Source organism: Equus przewalskii, chromosome 16 (assembly GCF_037783145.1).
Source record: "Equus przewalskii isolate Varuska chromosome 16, EquPr2, whole genome shotgun sequence".
Classification (NCBI taxonomy): Eukaryota; Metazoa; Chordata; class Mammalia; order Perissodactyla; family Equidae; genus Equus; species Equus przewalskii.
The window spans coordinates 59,694,421-59,720,758 of NC_091846.1; the positions used below are offsets into that span (position 1 = coordinate 59,694,421).

The following is a 26,338-nucleotide window of genomic DNA, read 5'->3' on the forward strand; positions in this document are numbered from 1 at the left end:
ATGGTGTATAAATCATCTTTATTTTAAATTCCCCATCTGATAGTTCCAAAGTCTTCCTTATTTGGATCTAGTTCTGATACTTCCTTTGGGGCTTCAGATCATGTTTTCTTGCTTTTAATATGCATTATAATTTTTCTTCAAAGCCAGACAAGACCTATTGGGTAAAAAGAACTGATGTAAATAGGCTTTTAGCATGAGGTTTTATGGTTTTTTTGGCTAGCAGTTAGGCTCTGTTTACTGTTTGTTGAAGCTGTAGTGTCAGAGGCTAAAATTTCTTCTAGTGTTCATTTGTAAGTGTGTGTATCCCCTCTTGTTTTTGGGTTTCCTGAGAGATTCCCTCTTAAATAGGGTCTGGGTTTGGAAGTTCTTTCAGCTATAATCTCTTATTGTTAAACAGGAGCCCTGTTGATGTGGTGGTAATGTGTAGGGGGAGGAAAAACATTTCATAATCCTGTGATTAAGTCTGATCCTTTTAGTCAATTTTTGTACCTGGGCTGTGACCTTCACAACTGCTTCTCAGCTTTTTTTCACCCCTTAGATGAAACAGGAAGGCTTGATAGTGCTGAAGTTGGGTATTTCCCTTCTCTCACATCAAAGACTAGATTGGCTGGAATTGAATATTTCCCTTCCTGCAGGTTGGCTGTGCTCAAGTAAAACAGCTTCCCTTGAGGTCAGACCTTTGTAGTGGAAGACACAGTACTCTCAGAATATTTCAAAATGGTTAACTTTCCTCTCCTCCTGCCAGATGTATGAGAGGATTTTTCTCCAATCTTCTCACAAGAACCTGGTGGGGCTCCTGGAAATAGTATTCACAAAAGTGTGGGAGTCTCCCTCAAGATGAGCCTTCAAGAATTTTTCTCTCTCCAGCTCTTCCACCCAGTCTCCAGAAACTAGTCAATAGTTTGTAAGTATTCCTATCGTTTGCTGTCTCCAATGGCATCTTCCGCTCCTGGTAAGTTGCGATTCTCTGTCTTCGCCAGTCTTCCAGTTTTTAGGTGGCAGTTTTCCCTGTGACTTTAATTATCTGCTAGATCTAAGAAGATTTGCTGATTTTCTGTTTCTTCAGTATTTTTGCTGTTGTGGTAAGGACAGGAGTGATGACTTTGAAGCTCTTTACACATCACCTCACTGTATTAGGATTTTTGGCATGCCTGCAGCTGCCCCTGGCTACTGCTGCCTGTGGTCGGTGTGTATTTGCATCGATATATTTGTGAATGCTACTTATTTCAGCAAAGACAGGAACGATTTATACTTTATAAGCTGTGTAAAATGTCCACTATAGACATTAAATAATGATGACACTGTTTTCCCATATTTTTAAATAATGTTTCAGCATCTAAATTTTGTTTGCTGCATAGATGCTTGCCCCATCCCCAACCCCACATATCCCTTGAGCTACGTAACCCTGAGCTTTATTCAACTATAACCTTATTAGAATTCAGGAGGAAAGAAGAATGTCTTTTGTGTTCACATTGTCCTTCGTTCCTTTGTTAAGTATTTATTGAGTATCCATTAGGTATTAGATATTATTCTAAGTACCAAGGATAGAGCATTGATAGAGGCAAATCCCCACCAATACGCCAAGATGTTTTTCTTCTTTTTTGCTTCTTCCTTTACTCTTCCCCATGGCCTCTTCTCCTTTTCCCCTATTTATCTGAATATACATATAGCTCTGATTATTTATGATCTGTCTGCCTTTACACTCCAATAATCCTTTGGCTTGTATTCTCCAATGCTATATTGTTGTTTGCTTGATTCTGGCAAAACATTGGAAAAAGTAACTGCTCTATAAAAATTATGACCTCGTTTCCCCAGGTTGTCTACTCTTCTTCCTTACCTGTTTATTTCCATGTATGGTATAACACATAACAAAACATTTTACCATTTATTTTATCCAATCCTCTCTATAATTCTTCCATATGTCAATTAAGTATTTCAAACCAAGTTTAGACACAGTTCAGCTGTAAAGATTTTTTAATGTCTCTTTGGTGTTATACTTAAAGATTCTAACATGCCATTTTGTACTTTCACTGTTTGATTGCTTTGGTTATAGTTTCTGATTTTACCTTATTATTATTACTCATATCCGTGCATTTTCAAAAGGGAGATATTAAGATCTGCCATTTTAACTCATCTTCTTTAGTCTGATATAAGGACACAGCTATAAATTTTATTACCACCACTTTGATGAGAGTCTTGCAATTTAATTTTTTAACATTTATTTATTCATTATAAATTGTAACTTCATTTTTCACTTATCTATGTTCTGAGAATAATTAAGAAAAGACTGTTTAAAATTAAATTCCAGTGATTATACCTTCTCACATGCACACATACATATTGTATTACTATCTTATTGTTTTAATATTGTGTGAATATCATTACTTTCTAATCAAATAGCATAAACCTTATGATTTTACATTTTTTCCCTAGATACCATGTACCTAATAGATTAAAAACTCATGAGACTTGTTAGCAAAGTCGTCTTTTTTTTCTTACATCCTACTGTATGTTATTTGTATTATTGAATCTCTCTTTATTTAGAAGGAAGGAAGGATTATTTTATTATTATATTTTTTATTATTGTTGTTATTTTTCTCCCCAAAGCCCCAGTGCACAGTTGTATATCTTAGTTGTAAGTCATTCTAGTTGTTCTGCGTGAGCTGCCGACACAGCATGGCAACTGACAGGTGGGTGGTGTGGTTCTACAACTGAGAAGAGAACCTGGGCTGCCAAAACAGTGAAAGCACTGAACTTTAACCACTAGACCATCAGGGCTGGCTCCCAACCTTTCTTTATCGTTACTTGTTTTTCTTAAATGTTCTGGAAGTTTATGGGACATAGATGTTATATGATGTGTTAGGCAGAAAATGCAACCTCAAAGATGTTTACATCCTAATGTCTTGAAGCTGTAGGTTACATGGCAAGGAGGAATTAAGTTTGCAAATAGAATTAAGATGGCTAATCAGCTGGCTTTGAGATGGAGAAATCATCCTCGATTGTCCATGTTAGCTGGATGTAATCACAAGGGGCCTTATAATTGAAAAGTGGAGACTGGAAAGAGAGAAGTAGTGAGACCACAATGTGGGAAAGACTTAACTGACCATTGTTGGCTATGAAGTTGGAGGAAGGGACAAAGGACCAAGAGATGTGGGCAGCCTCTAGAAGCTGGAAAAGCCAAGAAAACAGATTCTCCCCCAGAAACTCTAGAAAGGAACACAAACTTGCTGATACCTTGATTTTAGCCTAGCGAGACCCATCCTGAATAACTGACTTCCTGAATTGCAACGTAATAAATTTGTGTTATTTTAAGCCACTAAGTTCATTGTAATATTTTTTCAACAGCAGTAGAAAACTAATAAAATTGGGTATCATTTACATTTTGGCAGTTTCTCTTCTTGTTTTGTGGACTTTCATTTATATATGTCAATATTTTGTACATTAAAGCAGAATTATTCATGACTACTTTAAACTTTTGGTGGATTTAACATTTTCAAGAGGAAATATTACTCTTTCTCATTGATTTTCCCCTTAAGTTATTTGGTGTTAATTATATTAATATTGCTAATACTGCTGTACTACCTTAGTTTTGTTGATTTTAGCATATATGTGTCTTATTTATAGCTATATAACACTCCTTTCTAATCTTTAGGTGACATTTTGTTTTAGCTTTACCTTTTAAACATCACGTAGCTTCTATTAGTGTGAATATTTAGCTCACAGATTTTAATGGTATATTTGTTTTCATTTATTCTTATTTCTTGACAGTTCATTTTGCATATTCTATTTATCAGGCTTTTGTATTCTGTATAAATGTGTCCCTTGTTATGTTGATGTTTGCATAATTCATTGGGTCTTTCAAAATGAAAATTAAATATTAATTTGCTATCGTCAACGTTGATTAGTACTTACATTTGATATTTTGAAAATGCAATCCCAAATATGAAAATGAAAAAGTAGCAAAGAGTCTCTGCAATTATATTTTCTGCTCTATTAATCTCCATTTGATAATAGCATTTAAAACAAATATTTAATCTCCTGAGCTAGAGTATTAACAACCACAGAGTAGAAATGCAGAAGGAACTATCAGTCGCTCACCTTTTTTACAAACTTTGAACTTAGAACAATAATACATCAGACTTTTTCCTGAGTTCAATTAAGCATAATTTACTTACTTAAAAAGGTGTGTCTCCGTTATTCTTCCCACATCTTTGTTATTTAACATTTCTTCAGAATAAGAGCACTTTTTCTCCTTGTACCTTTCATTTAAGTGTTATATATGCTAACCTACATCTTGTCAAAATTACACAAATATACTCATTCAGATGAGTTTTATATTAGTGTACTAGAAAATTCATAATAATTTGACATATTTTTATTCCTATTTCAATCTAATAATGAGGTTTTTGGCTTGTATATCATTTTTATGTTTCTAAAAATTCATTTTTATATTCTTTAAAAAGATGTATTGGCATATAACGAATTTGGAAAACAAAAAACAAAAGCCTATTACTTTACCTCAGATAGTTTGTTTCATACTATTCTAGAACACTGTTCTAGGGTTCTTTAGCTGAGAACACTTTTTTGGGTCTGATATGTATTTACCCAATCCACAAACATTTCTAACCCTTTTCTATCTTATATACAGTCCCACCGTATATACATTTTCGTATGAAAATCATGACAGTAAGCTAAGAAAATATTTGCATTTGCTTCTTTGCAGCAAATACTAATGGGGGTTACTTTCAGCCATGTATTTTTATGAAAAGCTAGAAAAATAAATGAGCATGATTCTTGGCATCCTTTTGTCTTTATCTGGAAGCTATTTCCTGTGTAAGTGTGGACATTCGGGCAATAGTGAGAGATATCAGGAAGCATACATGATGTTCATATGGTACAGAGGTGACAGTACTAGCCAAGGGGGAAAAAAGCATAATAAGCAATAGCAACAGTACACTGTTGGCCTTTGGGACACTTCAATCCACCCTGATTTACTTGGTATTCCCTCTTCAGCCACAGTAGCCATCCTTGAGACACAGATCTGTCTCTGAATCACACTCAGGGGCATGGGTAAGCTCTCACTTTTTGAATTCTGATTTATTGTTCGATTATTTTTATAAGGCTACTTGTTTGGCTACTATCAAGCCCTGTAGTTCGCCAATGCTTTTGCCTATATAGTCTATTTGATATATATGTATGCACACAACATAAAACTGCCACAATAATGCAGATTCTCAGCTCTCAGCATCCCTGGATTACTCTTTTGGATTCTTGACCTGCAGCAGCACATGGCCAAGACGTTTAGCTGCCGTTCAAAAGAGATTGTGTTCTAATAAGTGATTCTCCACCCCCTTTTTTGAATTCTAAGAACATACTTAGTGGTTAAAGCTGTGGTTTCCTGATTAAAGTGAAGTCGAATGCACCATTAAAATGTTATTTTATTTATTACTTTTTCAACACGTTCAAAATTTAGAGCATTTCTTATACGAGTCAGGCATCCATGAGCTTTTGATCCTTGATCTGCATTGAGATTATTTTTGTTATTTTTGTCAAAAAAATCAAAAAGCCCTTCCAAAAAGAGTTAGTCATTAACTTTTCTCTCTTAAAACACTTTGTACTATTAAATACTAAATTGCATCTTTCTTCTTTGTTTATTTTTATGTCTTCTACTAGCCTCCAGAAGAGGATTTAGATCTATCTTATCTTTGTAAAGAAGTTCCAGGATACATTTTATAAATCTGTTGTTTACACAAGCTCAGGTGAAATCTTGAAGGTAACTTCTGTTGATCCATGTAAAATGGCTATAAAAGAGTCTATATACTTCCCAAAACTGGCATTAACATACTTTTTTTTCTTATGAAGGGCTAAGTGTTAGAATCCATTTTATTGAACCAAAAAATGGTCTTTTTTTCCTGATAGAATCACTGTTTTGGGAAATGTTGGCAACCAATAAAATTTTTCAAAAGAAGAACCCAATGAGCTTTTAACTGACTAGAGAGTGAATCAATCATGTAAAAATGCTGTGGAAACATGATTTCATAGTGTAAAAAGATAGAATCCTGCCATAGCTATCTATTTAGACCAACTGCTCTGCCTATGATCCATAGATGCTATTTTCTTGTCTCTGCAAATACATTTGAAAATCTTTATTGGATGATGAAAAATATACTTTAAAACTTCTGGCTAAGAGGAACAAAATTACCATCTTTTAAATTTTAACACTTCCTATATTCACTTTTGACCTTTGATTTCGTATGCATCAAAAATCCTCCACCTCTGGATGGTTGAACATGTTTTAAAATGAATATGAGTACATGATATTGAAAACACAACTATATTAAAGGTAATACTTATTTGTGGGTGTATTTATCACATGTTAATAGAATATCAAGTCTTTGCTGAGAACTGGGTTAAAAAGTGCAAGTGTGAAGACAAAAAAGACATGTGTGAGCTATTAGCCAAAATTCACAGAATCTGGTGAGGGAGACATAAATAATACCATGTAATTAAAATAATATATGTTAAGTGTAAATAGATCATTTTATTATCCCTACTGTTTGTGTGGATCAGGAATTCAAGAAGGACTTAGTAAGAAGATTCTAGCTCAGGGTCTCTTATGGGATTGCAGACAGTGGCTGGAGCTGAAACAGTTAAGGGCTGGCCATCAACTCTTTCTCTCCTCCTGTAGCCTCAGAATACAAGTGTGCAAGAAATACAAGTGTAGCCTCAGGCTTTCCCACCACATGGTGGCTTCAGGGCAATAGGCTTACATGCCAGTTTAAGGGTCCAAATGAAAGTGTTCCAATGAACAAGGTGGGTATGCAACCACCTTTTCTAATCCAACCTTGTCCATATGTACATATGCAAATATTTGTATGTATGTAAACATATGTGTATGTGTCTGTGTATATACATACACACGAACACACACATATAAAGAGAAAGAAAGAACATTGAGGATTCACACATGTAACCTAATTTATTCAGTTGAGGGAAAGCATTTTAGAGGATATAAAGCCTATTCAAATCATAGAGAATTATCATATTCATTTACTTTTTAAAAAAATTTAGAAATTTTTTTTATTGCAGTAACATTGGATTATAACATTATATAACTTTCAGGTGTACATCATAATATATTTCAAATTCTGTGTAGATTACATCATGTTTACCACCCAAAGACTAATTACAATCCACTCATGTACTTTTTAAAAAATGTTTCTAAAAATTTTAAGTAATTCTAAATTCACATGCAATTATAAGAAACAACAGAGATTTCATGTACTCTTTACCCAGTTACCCCTAATGGTAACATCTTGAAAAACCTTACTACTATATTACAAACAGGATATTGGCATTAACACCATCAAAATACAGAACATTTCCATAAATCGAGGATCCCTCATGTTGCCCTATTATAGTCATACCAACATCTTTCCTGCCCTCACCCCTGTTTAACTTCTGGCAACCATGAATCTGTTCTCCATTTATATAATTGTTATTTCAAAAATGAAAGGATAAATGGAATCATATGTTATGTATTTAGCAATGACCTTTTTAAACTCAGTATAAAGGATTCATCCAGGTTGTTACATATATCAATAATTTCTTTAATTTCTGAATGGTATTCCTATAAATGTACTATAGTTTGTTTAACCATTCATTCGTTAAAAGTCATCTGGGCTGTTTCCAGTTTTTGGCAATTATGAATATAGCGCTATAAATATTCAATGGAAGGTTTTGTATGAAAATAAGTCTTAATTTCCCTGAGACAAATTCCCAGGACTACATTTCCTGTACTTGTATTGTTAGATTTACACCTGACGTTTTATCTTTTTTGAGTGATTGCAAATTGTACTGTATTTATAATTCCATTGTCTAAATATTTCTTGCTAGTATATAGAAATACAAGTGATTTTTTAATGTTCCAACATCCCACCTTACTGAACTCACATATTAGTTTTAGAAGATGTTTTTATAGATTCCTTGATGTTTTCTATGTAGATAAACATTTCTTTGGTAAAAAGGATCAGATTTCTTCTTCCTTTCTGAGATCTGCAAATTTTATTTTCTATCTTATCTTATTGCACTAGCTAGAACTTCCAGCACTATGTTAAATAAGAATGGTGAGACTGGATAATTTGCTCTGTTCCTGATTTTATCAAGAATATATTCAGTCTTTAGCATTAAATATGATATGAGTTATGGGTTTTTTGAAGATGCTTTTTATCAAGATGAGTATATTCCTCTGTTTTCCATTTTTTTTCTGAGAGTTTTTATCATGAATTGGTATTGAGTTCTGTCTATTGCTTTTTCAGCATACATTGATATGAAAATGTGAATTTTCTTCTTTAGCCTGTAAATATGGTAGATTACACTGATTGATTTTAGACTATTGAACCTGCTCTGTATCCCTGGTAAAAACATCTCTTGATGATGATGAATAATTTTATGTGTATTGTTCCCAGTCTATAACAAAGCATTACTTTGTGTTACTGGACTGATATTTTGAGTATGGAGGCAATTGCTGCTACATTTAGCTAGAAATCATTGGGTCTTACATTTGATACAGAATTTCCCAAAAAAGAAGAGCTCAAAATTTAACAGGTTCGTGTACTTCCCACACATTCTCGAAAGTCTGACTTGATTTGCTTAGGTAAATACTATTTTTGGTTAATTTATTTAAATTTAAAGAAGATTTTCAAATTTGCAAAGATGGCACCAACATGCTCTTACACAATTATTAACAGTAAGCATTCTTTACATTCCTGCTAAATATGACATTTCTTTAAGATCATTGAGAAAGAATAAAGCTATTTAGAAAAGAGCTCCAGTTTTGAAGCTTCCTCAGGTTACTTCATTTAAAGATCACATTTTAAATCTGTGATCAGATTCAACTTTGTCATTTCCTTGTAGGTACTATGCATTTTCATCCCAAACTCTATCTATAAGTCCATAATTTTAGTGTAGTGAAATCAATGGCAAGGATTTAATAGTATGATACTGGTAAGATTTTTGGAATTTTAAAATGAATTATACTGGTTAATTCATGTGTAATTGTTATTTATTCACCAGATGTTGATTAATCATCTCCACTTTGCTAAGTTCTTATTGTGGGCTTTACTAATGATCTATTTTTAATATATGCTAAATTTTAAAAATAATCAATAAATGTAGTGTAGCTATTAAATGAATTATGGTTAACTCACACATTTACACAGGTTGTCTTCTATATTGAGAGTTAAACAATAGGTTAATGTATTTACGCACTCATATGCACAGAAAACAGATAAAATTACCATTTGTGCTTTTATAATAATTATATATTATCACATATGGAAAGAAATCTTATGAGGGTTTCAATAAAACTAATTATTTATGCACAATTTTATTGATTTGATAATTGTTAGAGTTGCCTTGCATCAATCCATTTTCTACAGACTTTTGTATCCCAAAATATCAATGAGATTATACACGTTTTATTGTTTTGAGTCAGGGATTATTTCACACTCTATAGGACATTGGTTTCTAAACTTGGAGAAAAAATAAGCATTTTAAAAAGAGGTAAATTAAGAGAATTTAATTTGAAAATAAGTCATCCTTTTTGGTTAATAAGGACTAGAGTGGATGTTAAGAGGTACTGGGGTAGTCTCAGCACTGACGGTGTTGTAAGGAGGTGGCATATTTGCCTTGGAGATGGAGAAACCACATGTATAGATCGTAGATTAAATTTTGTAAAGTAGGGAGTGGAGAGGAAGGTGAGAGGATGGCTCCTATTTTTCTGGCTTGCTCACTGGCATGAATGATGTTGCATTAAATTGGAAGGCTTCCGATTTGATAAGATAGTGGGAATGGAAGATCACAATTTTGTCCTTGACATATTTACTTTAAGGCACTTTGGATGTAAAGAGAAGAGTTTCCAAATAGATTCAGTGTATGAATCTGGAGAACAGAGCAGAAGTCTGAGCTGCAGATACAAGATCAGAAATCCCTGTAAATAAATAACATTCAATGATATGTTTGTGGATGAGATTTTTTAGAAAAAATACTCACTGTAAAGTGATAAGTAGGTATAAAAATAGGCCTGATGAAATTCAAAATTCATGAGGGAAGAAAGGAGAGCCTGAGAAAGAGACAAAGGACATCCAGAGAGAAAGGAAGAAAACCTGGGGAGTCAGGTTCACAGAAATCAATGTAAGAAAGTGTTTCAAGAGAAGAGTTGACAACAATGATGGAAAGTAATATAAAATAAGAAAGCAATAAATTCCATTGAATTTAGTCACAAAGGAGGTCATTGGTGACATTAAGAAAATGTGTTAAAGGTGGAGTTCAAGTTACTTTTTTCTCATAACTCACATGCAATTCAGCAAAAATTCTGGTTAACTCTACTTTCAGAATTTATCTAGCATCTGACTACCTCTCATTTCTCCACTGCTAGCACCCCGGCCCGAGCCCCATCATCTTCTGCCTGGACGAATCCTTCCTCCCAGTCTTCTCTTAGACTCTGTCTGAACACAATAGTATGAATAATCCTTTAAAATATAAATCAGATTATGTTGCTCTTCTCCTCAAGATGCAGAAAGGACTTCCTATTTTAATCAAAGTAAGAGGCAAATTATTGACAATTTACAAGGCTCTGCATGAATTGGCTATTTTTAGTTACCTCCCTGACACCACCGCCCTCTCCTCCCATTTCCATCCCCCTCCCCCCACTCCAGCCACACTGACTTGTTATTCCTTGCTCCTGTAAAGCAGCCACAGTAGGTTCCTTTGACTCTTAACTCACAGGCTCAGGCTGGTAGAGTGGCTCCTCTCTGAATCTTGCTGGGGTTGAGGAAGAGGGAAGCAATGATGCCTAATTAAAATTCCATGCATGCAATGATAACATCAAAAGAACAGGGGAAAGAAATATCTTGATAGGGAGAGACATCTAATGTGTTGAAAATAATATAACCTATCCAGGCCCTTAATATCACCCCTAGATATCTGATACCTATTTTGATGATAGAACTCTTAAACATTATTATTGTTATTTAAACAATGTTAAGTTTTACATTACATTCCTTTTATTTTTATTTGAACTCTTGTTAGCTATTTTACTAAATATTTTTCTTCTTTTATGTGTCTAGAAAGAGATTCCTTTTTTAAAAAATATATTTAGGCTTTTTCTCACACTCATCAGTGTTTAAGTATAATTTGTATTTTACATTCTAACTCCAGGGCCAAAATTTAATTAAAAAAAATTCTGTAAATGTATTCCTGTGTTTGCTTTGAATAGCAAAACATCACTGAATAAACTGATGCAAATTCATAACTTCAAGTCACTAACAAAAACTCTAGTTTTATCAGTCATATTGAGTTTTCCTTTCCTGAATGGCAGACAGCTGGAGAGGATTAAGCTCCTGTTTGATACCAGAAGAGCCCATCTCAAGCAGACAGAAGAAAGGAGGGAACATATTTGCTCTCCAAAAAAAGCTTCTCCCTATAGAAAGCAGCAGGAGTAAAAAAATAATTCTTGAAACCATGACATAGATTACTTTGTAAAGTTAGTGCAGTAGTTCATGCTTGAAAACTTACTTATTTTTAAATTCATAGGAGTATAAGATAAATTTTATGAAAACTGAAAAACAAAAGGCATAGTTGGTACTAAATAAAAAAGAATGTCTCTGCAAATCAGAAATGGAACAGATATACTTACCAATGAGCTGGGATGAGCTTTCTGTTTTCCAAGTCTAGAGCAACCGATGGAGGTTGGGAGTGTGGCTTCTGAGGTATAAAGGAATTAACCACAAGTTTTTAACACACATGGTTACACAGTGCCAGGTGGACTTAGTTAAGACAGGCATCTGGAAGAGTTCGTGAAAGGTGAGGGATGCAGGAAAGAATGTATTTCTCTGTGCACATGCGAAATGGGACGTGTCTTTATCTAAAGTTTGGGGAAAGGGAAGCGGAAGATAACAACACAATATGGCTTTCAGGGATGAGGCACAAACCCACTGAATTCATGATGAGATCTGACACATCCTCAATGTCACTCCTGGGAAGTAATGCTGAAGGGAGGTTTAAAACCTGGTGCTTTAGTGTGGGCCCAGAAATGAAAATCACTAGACAGTGAGGATTGAACCTAGAGGAGAGAGACCAAAACGAAGGAAACAAAGTAACAATCTCTCAACTCTCAAAGAAACTACTTCCCATCAAAATGAACTTGCAAACCAAAATGCCAAAACTGAGGAAGAAATCCAATGCCAAAAATCCCCCAAATAATCAGCAATCAGAGAGAAATTTCTGATCTTTCTAGAGGAAATTCATTTTGTATATCAATCTAACCAAGAATTTAAAATGCATATATTAAGGATGTACAAAAGCAGAAAGAAGATAAAATTTTTATTAAAAAAGCAACATATATTTATGAAAAAACAAAAGGGAGGAGTTTCACAAAATCTTCTAAATTGCAAATAAACATTGAAATTGCAGAGACTTTCCAGTTGAAGAGGTCTGGGCCAGGAAGTCTTATCATACTAGATTACTATCCTCCTATTTTAAACCAGAGAATTATATTTACCTTGTTTATGAATATCTACATCCCAATGTTTCATAGCCATTCAGATTCCCTAACCTCTATGTGAGGTCATACAACAAGTAAAATGCATAGTGGAATGGGCATCAAAAAGTCTATTTTCAGAGCCTGGTCTTTTAAACACCATATTATGCTGTAGACAAGGTATTTCCTTCTCTGCTTTATCATATGGCATACATTAAGAGGCATGTGATGCATTTATTTTACTGATTACCATATCCTTATATTTGAGATTAACAATATTCACTAAACATTCATGAAATACGTTGCAAAATGCTTAAAATGTGAGTTCTAGAGACAGGCTGCCTGGATTAGAAACCCAGGTTCATCACCTAACTTTTAGTAGCTGTGCCAGTTTAGGTAAATCCTCTAATTACCCTAAGCCTGGGATTCCTCATTTGAGATGGTGTTAATAACCATACTTGCATCAGTCAATTGTTGAAGGGTTAAATGGAACAATAAATGGGAAAGTATTTGTCATGTAATAAGTACTCAATAAATTTACCAGTTTTCATTTATTTTATTTATCACATCTAGATATGTTTATCTTGATGATGAAAAGACCAGAAGACATTAGGCATCTATAATATCTTCCCAAGCTATGCATCAAAAATGAGATTTATGACATTGATTCTACCTTTGATACAGATTGACCAAATAATTGTTGGTTAATCTTCAGCCTGTGAGTTAAACTTTTTTGAAAGTCACTTTTAAAGAGGATTGATTATTCAATCGGAACTAGAGAATCTTAAACAATAATTTGCTGTATGAAGAAACAGGATAATGAAAGCATGTTTTTGATATGTGAGTCTTGAAGAGCATGGTTAATTTGTTTTTGTTCACACATGGCATCACAAATTTTAGAACCATGTATACTGTATATGAATGGTATATATAAATAAATATTAGTAAATACTATCAAGAGTAACTTTTTAATAGCTATATTAACAATGAATTAAAATGTGTGTTAATAATACATAGTAAGAAATATTGGTTTATTGAAGCCAGAGAGATGATGTCATTTATGCAATTAAAGGCAGATGGCAGAGGCTGAACTTGGATTGGAATCTTTCCTATTTTCAGATTAATTCTTTGGTCTGCCATCTTTAGGATATATAAGCATCATATAGATACCTTTTAAATGGAAATCCCTAGACCCAGTTTTCAGAGATTCTAATTTTGTATATCATGTTTTGTGTCAGTAATCTGCACTTTAATAAACATCTCATGTGCCTTTGATGCAGCCAAATTCTACTTTGAAAAACAGTGAATTGTTGAATTGCAACAATGCCTAATCTAATGTTCTTCCTTCTTTACTGGACTTTTTCCCATAAATTTTGATGTCCCAGAACTGTATTTCTCAATCCTGCTTTCATATTGAAGTATAAAGAATACTACTGGGGATTATGGTTCCAGCTAAGATGGAGTAAGCACACTTCACCTAGTTTCATGCATAGAATGTAGCTATTAAACCTTGATATAATATAATAAATTATTTGAGGTGTCTGAAAAATAAACATTAGCAAGCAGATTAGGGAAGAAGACTAGAATATGGAAATGAAAGTGAGTTTACCATTTTTTCTCTTTTTCCTGAGTGAAATAATTTACTTCAAAGGTTGCATACCACATGATTCCATTTATATGGCATTCTTGAAAAGACAGAAGTATGGTGAGAGAGAACAGATGAGTGATTGCCAGGAGTTAGGGTGGCAAAGGATGTTACTACAGAGCGATAGCACAAAGTAGTAGTTTTTTGGCATGATGTGACTGTTTGTATCCTGACTGTGGTTGTGGTTTAACAAATCTATGCACATGTTATAATTCATAGCACTGTATATAAAAATTTTTTTTTGCTGTATTAAGAATTAAAATAATATAAAATAAAATAATACCGACGTTCAGTCTGCATCCCAGATAATTATTAGATATGCTGCAGGGACCAGGTAATTTTTGCAAGCACCATACACAGTTTCAATACAAAGCCAAGGGTGGAAACCACTACACTAGACCCTGTTGGAATCACTAGATGCATCTCCACATTTTTTTTCTGTGAATTTTACATTTGTCAATTCTTTCTCTAAAAGTAGACTAACGTTTTCAGGAAAGCAATTACCTTTTCAGTCTTTAATCTCTTAGAGAGCTACATGCTACATATTTCAAAGATCTCCTCATCTGAAAATAACTCAAAGCCTAAAATTTGAGGCTTTCTCTGTTTTCCTAATTTGACCCCATAATCTTGTCATTCTTATTAACTGTCACGCTTATTACTATTATGCAAGCATTATAGGCCTCAATTCAGTCCTTAGGCTCACTGCCATAAAATTCCTAGTTCATGCAATTAGAACTGCAACAGCCTTGAATGCTTAACATGCCATCTATTTGATCTTCTCCTCTTTGTTAAGCCTAAATTATGTAAAACTGGTGTAAGTGAAAAGCTAAGTGTAAACATTTTCTTAAGGAAAAATGAAAGAATTCCTTCTTTAATTTTCCAAAAAAAATAATGTGAGGTCATTGAGAAAATTTAATAGTCAGTCCAAATGTGAGCACTGTGTAAGAAAGAAATTTTTAATGGCTGTCCACTTCAGAATGTCCCAAAGAAATTTACATGTCAATGTCAGCTTGAGAGCTTTTTAAAATTGCAGATTTCAGAATTATAAACTTAGATTCTTTTAGATTGGGGCATAAAAATCTGTATTTTTCAAAACCCACAGCAATGCTGCTTGATGCCAATTTAGGGAATTAATGGTCCATACCCTCCATTCAAAATCCTGTTAGAGCTCTTAACGTTATCATTTTAATCCAATCACCCACAAAATTAATGTTATTATAGTCTGTTGTGTTGATGGTGCCATTTGTACCTATTATTACTTGTGTTTTATGTGCCAGGCACTAGGCAAAAACAGCACATTATAAAATCATTTGGATATTATCACACCATCGCTATATAAGTATTATTACCTTTTCTAAAAATCATGATGAAACTGAAGTGGGAGGTTTTGTATCATTTCCTCAAGATCTTGGAGGTAGTGATTAGCCTGTCTTAACTCTAAAGCTTATGGTTTAACCCCCAATAATCTATTCTTCTCTGGAGTCAATACTCTGCATGTCATTACAAAATGGTCATCTCCTGTCCATACTTCATTAAATAGGAGTGTTGCCCATAAATCTAACAGGTAATTTTATAGCCATTGATAGTGTAAAACTCAGTGCACCTTTTTTCATGTAAACACTGAAATACCATTGCATAATCTGACTAGAAACTTCTCTAGGAAATCATTAAAAATGTGTACTTAGAAATAAGGTATCACTGATAGCTTCATCCACATGTGATAGATAATCCTAGTACATTAACATCATGAACGTGTTGAATATATTTGAAAAATACAATTTGATAAACATTTAAATCCAGATAAATTTATCGTTAACATAAATTATCATGAATCCAATAGTCATTTAAACTTAAGTATAACAAATTAATTTTAAGGTCAGAAGATCATAGACAAATAAATACTTTCAAATATTTTTTAGCATGGCATTACTATCTTCCAATGATAGATGACAAATGTAATTATGTAAGATCAATGAGACTGATAGCTTTTAAACCTTTGATGTTTTCTTTTCCATATTGAGAATTGTATTGAGAGAATTTAGCTATAAGGAGTAAACAAAGCAAAACCAAAAATAAAAGTAGGAAGATAATGTCATATCTGAGGATTTACAAAATGCTATAGAGTCCTTTTCTTGTGACATTTATAGAAAAATATAAAAGAATTATCATAGGTAGTATGAAAATTATCTCAAATCAACCACAGCATTCCACAAAGTTTTTACATCTTTAAACTAATTGAATGAGTTATGATCCTTTCAACTATGGGTGGCCAAGTTTCTCTAAATAATGAATAAGAAGTTAAAAAGCCTAAAAAAATGATGACAAATTCTTTTATTTTAAAAAAGGATTTATCAAGCTTTTGCCCTTGTAACAGAAATATTGAACCTAAACAGCAAGATATTTGACGTTGAACAATTTCCCAATATTTTAACATCAGATTCTATTACTACACTTGATATATATATAACCGTAAGGGAAGTAAAATACAAACTTTGTTCCAACAATCCCCGTCTGTGTCAAAGGAATTTAAACCTCAGAAATTTTATCCCGACATGAATATTATTTTTATTGCAATAATAACTAACACTGTTCCGGGGCTGGCCCCGTGGCCGAGTGGTTAAGTTTGCGCGCTCCTCTGCAGGCGGCCCAGTGTTTCATCGGTTCGAATCCTGGGCGCGGACATGGCACTGCTCGTCAGACCACGCTGAGGCAGCGTCCCACATGCCACAACTAGAGGAACCCACAACGAAGAATGCACAACTATGTACCGGGGGGCTTTGGGGAGAAAAAGGAAAAAATAAAATCTTTAAAAAAAAAAAAATAAAATAACTAACACTGTTCCAAGGCCTTGAAGCATAGACAGAAATATATTCAGAAATATCATAAATTAAATTAGACAAATAAATGTTCAAGAACAAAAGAATTCTCTAAAGATCTTGAGACCTTGTTAATCCAACAATAAAACCACCTGTACCTAAGTGTATTTCACTGGCATATCCTTAAATTAAATTGAGTGAGGAATCTTTCGTTGCTATCGCAAATGCAAAACAATTTGCTATCTTAGAATACTCTTTTGCTTTTCTTTTTTTTCTTACAAGAGCTTTAGCTTACAAGAGTATTATCAGTGACTTGCTATTATTGGATTTATTAGCAAACATTTTGACCCTATTTCCAATAAATGTGAATGATATATTTCCAAATACATTAAAGTTTAGAAAAATAATTAGCATTTTCTTTTTTACTTTGATCATAATAAGTATTTGGAAAATAAAGAAATTTGAGGCCAATTCCTCAATAATTTTTTATTCAATTCTGAGTGATAAAAAAGATCCTTGCTTAGTGCCTTCTTTTTTCACAAAACATAGATATTAAATCCATTTTTTAAGGCTTGAATGGGTGTTTTATGCTCACCACTTTCCTTTTTCAACCAGTTTCTTCATTATTGAAAATACAGGTTTTTATAACATATGAAAAAGACAGAGCTCATTATCTTTAAGCAATAGGAAGATAAATGGAAAAATTGTTTTGTAGTAGATTTAAGATGAATATCCACCTAACAGTAAAGATAACCTTCTATTCTGAAGATTCAAATCATTCTTCTAGTGTCAGGAGGTATGATATCTCATTTTATTAGTGTTTTATCAATAATATAAAACAAATTAAACATGACCTCTTTTGCCTTTCCTCTAGGGATGTATAGTTTAATTATATACACGTGTACAAATGTAACAATATGGAGGTTCCTCCTAGATTAAAAAGAGAACTACTACATAATCCAGCTATCCCAGTTTTGGATAGATATCTTCTAGGGGAGCAGGATTTGCTACCCCAAAATGTGTCTTTTTGGCTTGATTGTTTTTAACAACAAAAGATTCAGGAAAAAATTTGACCTTCCCTCTAACTGCCTAAAGGACTTTAAGATAGAAGAAGGACTGCTCCAGGAATGAGTTATCACTGCAGATAACTATAGTGTAATAGGAACTAGATGTGGCAGACAGGGAGGAACCTAGCAAGGCTCATTTGATCAAAGTCCTTTCTGTGTCTCCTTGTCTCTGCAAGGTATGGCAAACATTTATTTACTAAATATTTGCTTTCCATCTCCATGTGAATTGCCTTCCTCCCCTTTGAAGTCCCAAACCACTATGCCACCCAACATCGCCTTTTGTCTTTAGCTGAAAATAACATTTAAGATGATGGCTTTGCCATTTTGATGAGTTACTCAGTTTTCCTGGGTTTCTCCCATATGCACATTGTATTAAACTTCTTTGATTTCCTCCTGTTATTCTGTCTCATGCCAATTTAATTCTTACACCCAGCCATAAGAACCTAGAAGGGTAGAGGAATTTTCCTTCCTCCCCTACAATCTAAAGGAAATGAAAACAGGATATCAAAGTATAAATATGTACTCCCATGTTTGTTGCAGCATTATTCACAATAGCCATAATAGGGAAATGACCTATGTGTCTATCAATGGATTAAAGGAGAACGAATATGTGGTGTGCATATATATATATATAGATTTATACACAATGGAATATTATTCAGCCATAAAAAAAGGAAATCCTGCCATTTGCAACAACATGGATGAAATTTGAGGGCATTTTACTAAGTGAGATCTCAGACAGAAAAAGATAAATACTGTATGATGATATCATTGTATGTGGAATCTAAAAATGCCAAACTCAAAAACAGAGACTAGAAGGGTGGTTACCAGTGATACTGGCTCAACTCAAGGTTAACGTAAGGGAAGCCATATTGTAGAAAAGAAACTATATTGTAACTTTGAATGACCTCTGACTAACTAACTCAACTGGACATGCAGACATTTCAAACTGTAAGAGATGCTTTGACCCCGACACCTAGAAATCTTTTTGACTGGCTTCCCCCTGGACTCAGAAACTGGTTTATAATTTGCTCCCACCATTAACCTTGTTTTTATTTTTGTTTCTCTAGAAATGCTTCTTATTAAATACCTAGTTACTTGCTTACACAATATAGACCTAACTTTGGGAGCCCACCTGCATCATTGTCTTACTAAGAGACTAGTTCTATGAGATAGAACAACCTGTGCCCCTCTTCAGCAGGATATCCCTCAAGATTTAGGAGTGAAGAACAAAAAGGGGGAATTGATACTGGATCAACACAAGGTTGACATAAGGGAAGCCATATTGTAGGAAAGAAACCATATTGTAACTTTGAATGAACTTTGATTAACTAACCCAGCTGTATATGCACCCTCCAGGAGATATACACACTCTGTAGATATTATGGCCCCTCCCACTTACCATAAGTTGATAACTTTGTTCTTTTGAATTCCTTAGGAATGTGATGACCCCTAAGCAGAGAGTCTATGCTGGAAGCCATCATCAATGACAACAGAGAGATCTGGTGTGGCACCTCTGGCTATTCCTTATAATTAAATTGGGGATCAAATGTGTTTCCCCTATGCCAGCCCCTTTCAGCAGGATAGTCAGCCAGACAACAACAACCCTGTTCCCATACCAACATATGATTATGCTGGGGTACAACTCACAGTGGGGAGTTGTTGGTGCCACTCATATAAATAGTAATCTTTACTATGTATATTAAATATCTCATTCTTATTATCTTTAAACTAAATCAGGATATCGGGTGTTGCTCCAGTCTCTGATGCATATCCAGTAAAACAAAATACTATCAGGAACTAAGACCAGATATCTGTCCCACCTGAAGACCAGATTCCTCTCCCATCATGAGACCAGCCCCCTATATAATTAGCCTGTAGTTTATGCTCTGTGAGATGGTTCTTTTAGACATTTAGTCAATCATTTTCCCCCGTGCTGGCAAGCTGTAATAAAACCCTTTCCCTCCTACAACCTTACCTCTTGGCTATTGGCATATCTTGTGGTGAGCAGATGACCCCGCCTTGGGTGGTAACACCAGGGGCTGGGGGGTGGGGAAAATGGGGAGATGTTGGTTTAAGGGGTACAAGCTTCCAGTTATAAGATGAATAAGTTCTGGGGATCTAAACTACTACATGGTGAGTATAGCTAATAATACTGTATTATATACTTGAAAGTTACTCAGAAAGTAAATCTTGTATATTCTTACTGCAAAAAAGAAGTGGTAATTATGTGATACGATGCAGGTATTGGCTAACTATAGTTGTAGTCATTTTGCAATACGTAAGTATAACAAATAAAAGAGTTCATTGGTTTTATTTTTGAAGTGCACTGTAGGGAGAAGGAAAGTTTTCTTCTGGCTTTTCTGATCTCTGTGGAGGATCAGGACCAGCCCACGGTGCCTGCTAAATTAGAAGCCTCACCCTCAGGCAGCAGCTTTTTAAATAAGCAGATAAAACTCTCTTAGGGAAAGACTGGGAGATGGAGGATTTTGCCTGCTGCCTCATACTGAGCCCTGGGGGGATAACCACAGCAAGCACTCTCAGACTTGTAAAGAATTGCTTCCTTGTTGCTATATCTTGTGAACACAAGCACTGTTGGCTTGCAGAAGTAGGTGTTTTTGGGGCTGGTCCCTCTGAAGGGAGTCCTAAAATTTGAGGTGCTAGATGTGGGGTCCTAACTCTTTGCTCTCAAAGAGAAGCTAGGAATTCTCTCTTGATTGCATGACACTGGGTGCTGGTGAGGTTAATGGAGAAAATGTGTCTCAGCGTTTCCTTCCTATTTCCTTCCTATTCCTTCCTATTTCCTTCCTATTCCTTCCTATTGTCTCAGTCACACATGCATAGGAGTTGCTCCAGCTGGTTTCTGGATCTCATTCAGAGGGAATTGCTTCATGTATATCTGGACATTTGGTGCATCGGTGGGGGGAGGGGGAGCTCAGGAGCCTCCTATGTTGTCATCTTGGTTGACTCTGGCAAGGCTCTCATTCTTATTTTTTAGGTCATTTTTTTCTTTACACACTCTGCCAGTCTCAGTCTTTTGAATGGTATATTTTTGACTATTTACACTTAAAGTAATTATTGATATATTTGAGTTTAAGTTTGACGTTTATTATTCATCTTTTGCTTCCCTCTGTATCCTGTTTCTTTTTTTTTCCCTTTTCTTACCTTTCTGTGAGCTACTTGAAACTGTTTTAGAATTCAATTTTAATGTATCTATGGTGTTTTTGAGTATATATTTTTGTATGTTTTGTTCTTTTTGTGGTTGCTGTGACTATTAAAATATACATATATAGCTTACCAAGTCTACTAGCATCAATATTTTATCACTTTGAATAAGTAGAAAACATCTTCCTTTTAGGTCCTTTTAACCTTTGTCTTCACAAAATATGAGTGTCTTAAGAATTACCTTTACATACATTGACTAACACATTAGATGAGACTATAATTTTTTCCTCACCTACTAATCATAGTTTAAAAACTTGTAAGGATAGTCTATCACATTTACTCCTATTTTTACCTGTTCAATTGTCCTTACTTCTTGAAATTCCAAGGCTTTTTCTGTTTTTGTTTATTTATTTATTTGTCTATAGAGCATTCTTTAGCCATTTTTCATGCGTAGGTTTGCTGGTGAGAAAAAAATTTAGTTTTTGTACAATGAGAGTGTATTTTCCCTTCCATCCTTCCCCTCCTTGATTGGTCAATCAATAAATATATAGATAGATATGGACATTGATTTCTAGGTTGCCAATTATTTCCTTTTAATATTTGAAAAAAATGTGTCACTTTCTTTTTACCTCCATGTCTTCAGTCAATTGAATCATTCTTCATCTATCAGTAATACATCTTTTCTTTCATTATGATATCAAGATTTTTTTCTTGTTTTTCTTTTTCTGAAGTTTCATTAGTTCATGCAATTGTGTGGATTTCTTTGGGATTTGCTCTGCTTTTTGATACTGTTGGCTCATGATTGTCATAAAATTTGTGAATTTTTAGCCATTATCTCTAAATATTTTCTCTAAGCCCCATATTTTTTCTCTCGTGCTCCTAGAACTCTGAAGACATAAATGCCAGGTGTTTTATATTATCTTATAAACTCTTGAGAATGTTTTATTTTCCTCTCAATTTTGCATCTCTTATTCAGATTGGATTATTTTTATCCATCTGTTTTGAGTTTACTGATTCTTTCCCATGTTGTTTTCAAAATACTACTGAGTCTGTAGTAAGTTTTTAATTTTGCTTATTGTGCTTGTTACTTCTCTAGTTTTATTTGCTTGTTCATAACTTCTATTCTTTGCTGAACTTTTTTGTTTTAATTATTTTCAAGAGTATTCATAATTGCATGGTGAACCATAAATAGTATGACTTGTTTGAGATTAACCATTCCAGATATCAGAGTTGTTCAAATCTAAATGCTCTATATATCTATTGATTAAAATATATTCTTTAAAAAATTTGTCTGTTTTTACTCTTTAACTTGAGAATTACTAGAGTCCTGTAGCTAAATATCACATATAGTTTTCTATGTAGTTATTTTAGCAATAATTACTCCATAAAGATTTACATATATAATATATGGGAAAATTCTAGTGTATAAGATATCTTTATTCTACACTGAGCAACTTATTTGTTCTTGCATAAATCATTATATGATAGGAAGCTCAAATTTTTTTCAGTGCTTTTATTAATAATTGTAGGAAATATGTTTTTAAAGCTTATGCAGTAAGTGAAATGTGTTTTAGTTACAAATCTCACAATGATGTAAAGAATTATGCTGATTTAAAAATTCGTGCTTCTCATAATCAATGTTCTCTTTCAATTCTTACTTTGTAAATATTCTCTTCATTTCTTGTTTCCCCTCCTCCTCCTCTTCTTCTTCTTCCAACTCTTCCTCCTACTAATTTTTCTTTGCTTTGTGATCTGGGATTAGCCTATAGAAGAATATGTTACACTTTGTTTCTTTGGAAATATACAGAAGGTTACTGATTATTTTCAATAATGAAAACATACCTCCACTAGATAGAAAATAATATGCTGATCTTTTTCAAGTAACACTGAGACATTCTCTCTGCTCTAGAAGCTGAATATTTGGCTTTTTAAATACTTTTTACCCATCAATATACTGGTAATTTATGGACAACTTTGTAAAGCTTGAAGAAATTCATCCCCTAATGCAATTTTTATACATTGTTTTTCCATTAATAGACGCTTATACTCATGGAAGTGTTTGCTTAAATTTTACATGTATTTCATAGGAGAACAATTGTAATGAATTTGTTCATATAATCTATTATCCCTGTTGACTATTTTAAATCACTTCTCTCCTTTTTTCCTGATTGGAATATTATTTATGATGACATTTTATGCAAAAAGAAGTGCACCCTTTCTTAAAAGTGGAGAAATTTCTTAAATATTCAGAGACTAAATCTTCTTTTCAAAAACTAGCTTTACAAGATTTTTTTTCATTTGAGTCTGGCTACCAGGCAGTTGGCTAGATATGGAAGTAAAAAATAATAATAATAATTCAGTTTGAAAAGCTAGGTGTTAATTTTCTTGAGTTTCACTAATTAGTAGCAGCTTGCTTTCAGCTACAAGTAGCCATTAAACTTGAATTAAAGAAGACGAAGCTGGCAAGGATTTTGCCTAGAGCATATTAGGTTCAAAAATAAAATGACCATTAGTTCACTGCTGATGAGAAGATATTTCACTATAGCTATTAGGCATGCTAAAGGTTTTACAAATTCTTGAATGTATGTCATTGCTACTTTGGGATGAAATACTTTCCTTGGTAAAGGGCTCATAATATCTGTTCCATTATTAGTTCCAACTCAATCAATATAGTTGGGTGTTATGATCAATAATTTTTCCTAATGTATGTCTTATATCACATAATTATGACAAAACTTACATAGCTGTTCCATCTTCAATATTTACTCAATTGTCAAAAATGCTGATATATGCGAGCCAACGTATGTATAGAAAGAATAACTTTATAAGTTTTGAAGTACTAGTAACAAACTATAAAAAAGTACTATAACTTTATATAGTGCCACTCTTTGGCTCTTTCAAATTGACTTTCAAGGTATATCCTCCATCAACTCCTGTCTATATCAGAACTTTTATTTAAGGAGATAGACAAATCCATGGTCTCAGTTTCTCGTTCGCTCTCTTAGGATGGCCATATCATTCAATTCTTACTTTTCTCTGAGTATCTCCTAGTCTTTAAGTTCACTTCCTTTGCCTTTCTTCCTTTGTAATAAGTCAAAAACTATTTTTAGATCTTTAAGGATAAATTCACCCTAGTCTTGAGAGCAAATAAATTTATTCTGATGCATTCAAATTTTCAGCAAGGACTTCTGTATGACTTTGCATTCATGAAGTCAATGACATTTGTTACTTAAATAGAATTAATCTGTAAGATATACACCTAGGTTCACATGATAATTAATACTCAAGGGTAAATGCTTTGAAGTATGAAGGTTTGCTGGTCTGCTGTTTTCATTGTACATCACATCACTTTTAATAGGAACACGTAAGTGTTAAAAAATTGCAAATGTAACCAGGAACTTGTTTGTAACATCATATTTAGCAAATTGTTTGAAGTAAACTAAAATTTACTCAAATGTATCAATGTCTTTTCTAAAAACTCAAATTGGAATGTTGCATATTTTATGGGTGGAAGGAGAAAAATTATATCATTAATTTTAAGTTCTAGATAATATGCCATCAGACTAATTTCAAAAATTTTATTTTAACATGTGCTATACATGAAATTCAATTATTATTATTATGTTCTAACTCTATTTTTTTTAATGGTAGGAGGATAGATATGTTGATCTTGTCCCTGACCTAACATCTGTGCCCATCTTCCTCCATTTTGTATGTGGGACGCCGCCACAGCATGGCTTGATGAGTGGTGCATAGGTTCATGCCAGGGATCCAAACACATGAACCCGGGGCTGCTGAAGTGGGGCAAGAGAACTTAATCACTATGCCACTAGGTCTGCCCTAACTCTTTTAAATAATTGTATTTAATGTATTATTTATAAAGTAATATTAAATCTGCATAGCTTTACCTTTCTCTAAATAATGTATTCTTTTTCATCATTATTTGGGGTTTGGTGAGAAATATACTTGAATAATGCACTCTATGTTTGGTTCATTGCTCCAGTTTATATAAGATATTCAAAGGAAATTAAGTCATAAAAATATACAGTGGGTGCAGTATAGAGAGATATAGTTCAAATAGCCAAAATAATTGTCAAAATGACTATATACACAAATATTTTTAAAAACCAAATATATACAAATATTTAGAGAGTCACAACCAGGGTTTCATGGTTTCATATGCAGAGATCTCTACCTTCTAAGGAGGCTTGGCTGGCATGTATAACACTTTATGAATGAGAATAAAATATGGATGGAATGGAAATGATCAATTCTGACTTGATTTTATTTACTCCCTTTTCTGGATAATCTTTTGTTTACTATCTAGAAATCCAAAACCTTTTAGGTGTCATTGTTTTTATTTCTCATTTTTTTCTCACATAATATATATGTAAATGTCATAGAAATACACCCATTACCAAGCAAGTCTAAGTGAGCAGAAAAATTTTGTGTGTGACAATATATACACTGGCCGGGGACCTGGTTTAACCTGCATTTTGACTCAAGTGATAAAATGTTTGTAATAAAGGGAAACACCATCTGATAAACTCCTTACCCTTAAGTTTGCTAGTTTGTCTGAGAAGGTGATGAGGTTTTGGGAAAATTGGTTGTTACTCTTTTGCCTACTTCAGAAGGAATTAATAAGTTAGATAAGTAACTCTTACATTTAAAAAGGCCCTGTTCTGATTGCTCATGGAGTTTAATAAGCATTAGCAAGCAAAAATAAAATTCCCTGAGAAATTAAACCCCTAATGTTGTTAAGTGAACTGTCCTTTAAAAGTAAGCTATCTCAAAAAAATGCCAGCTCAAAAAAAAGAAAAAAAGTAGCTTAGCTGTGTTAGTGAATAGTTAGAACATAAGCAAAGAAAAGCCAAATAAATGTGAAGCTAGCAATTAATATATTTTATTCATCATAATACCTTTCATGTATGTTATAATACATATTTTATATAATATTCTTAACATGCGCTAATTGAAACAATGTTTCGTAGAAAATGAAGAAAATATTTTAAAGATCCAATTTTTACATATTAGTCTCTGTCACAGTGAATTCAAAGGAAAAAAATTATAAGCTTATTAATTTGTCTCTAAACCTTTATGTCCT

The 26,338-nt window shown here is 33.5% G+C and overlaps 1 long non-coding RNA gene across 2 annotated transcripts in view; it reads left to right on the forward strand.

Annotated features, from left to right (window-relative positions):
* The first annotated feature begins 586 nt into the window (after positions 1 to 586).
* The window catches only part of LOC139076500 (uncharacterized), a 141,364-nt gene continuing 115,612 nt past the window's right edge, over positions 587 to 26,338 (forward strand). For both annotated transcript variants that reach the window (XR_011528195.1, XR_011528194.1), the window contains exon 1: positions 587 to 952. This is a non-coding gene — a long non-coding RNA (uncharacterized lncRNA). The remainder of the gene's footprint in view (positions 953 to 26,338) is intronic.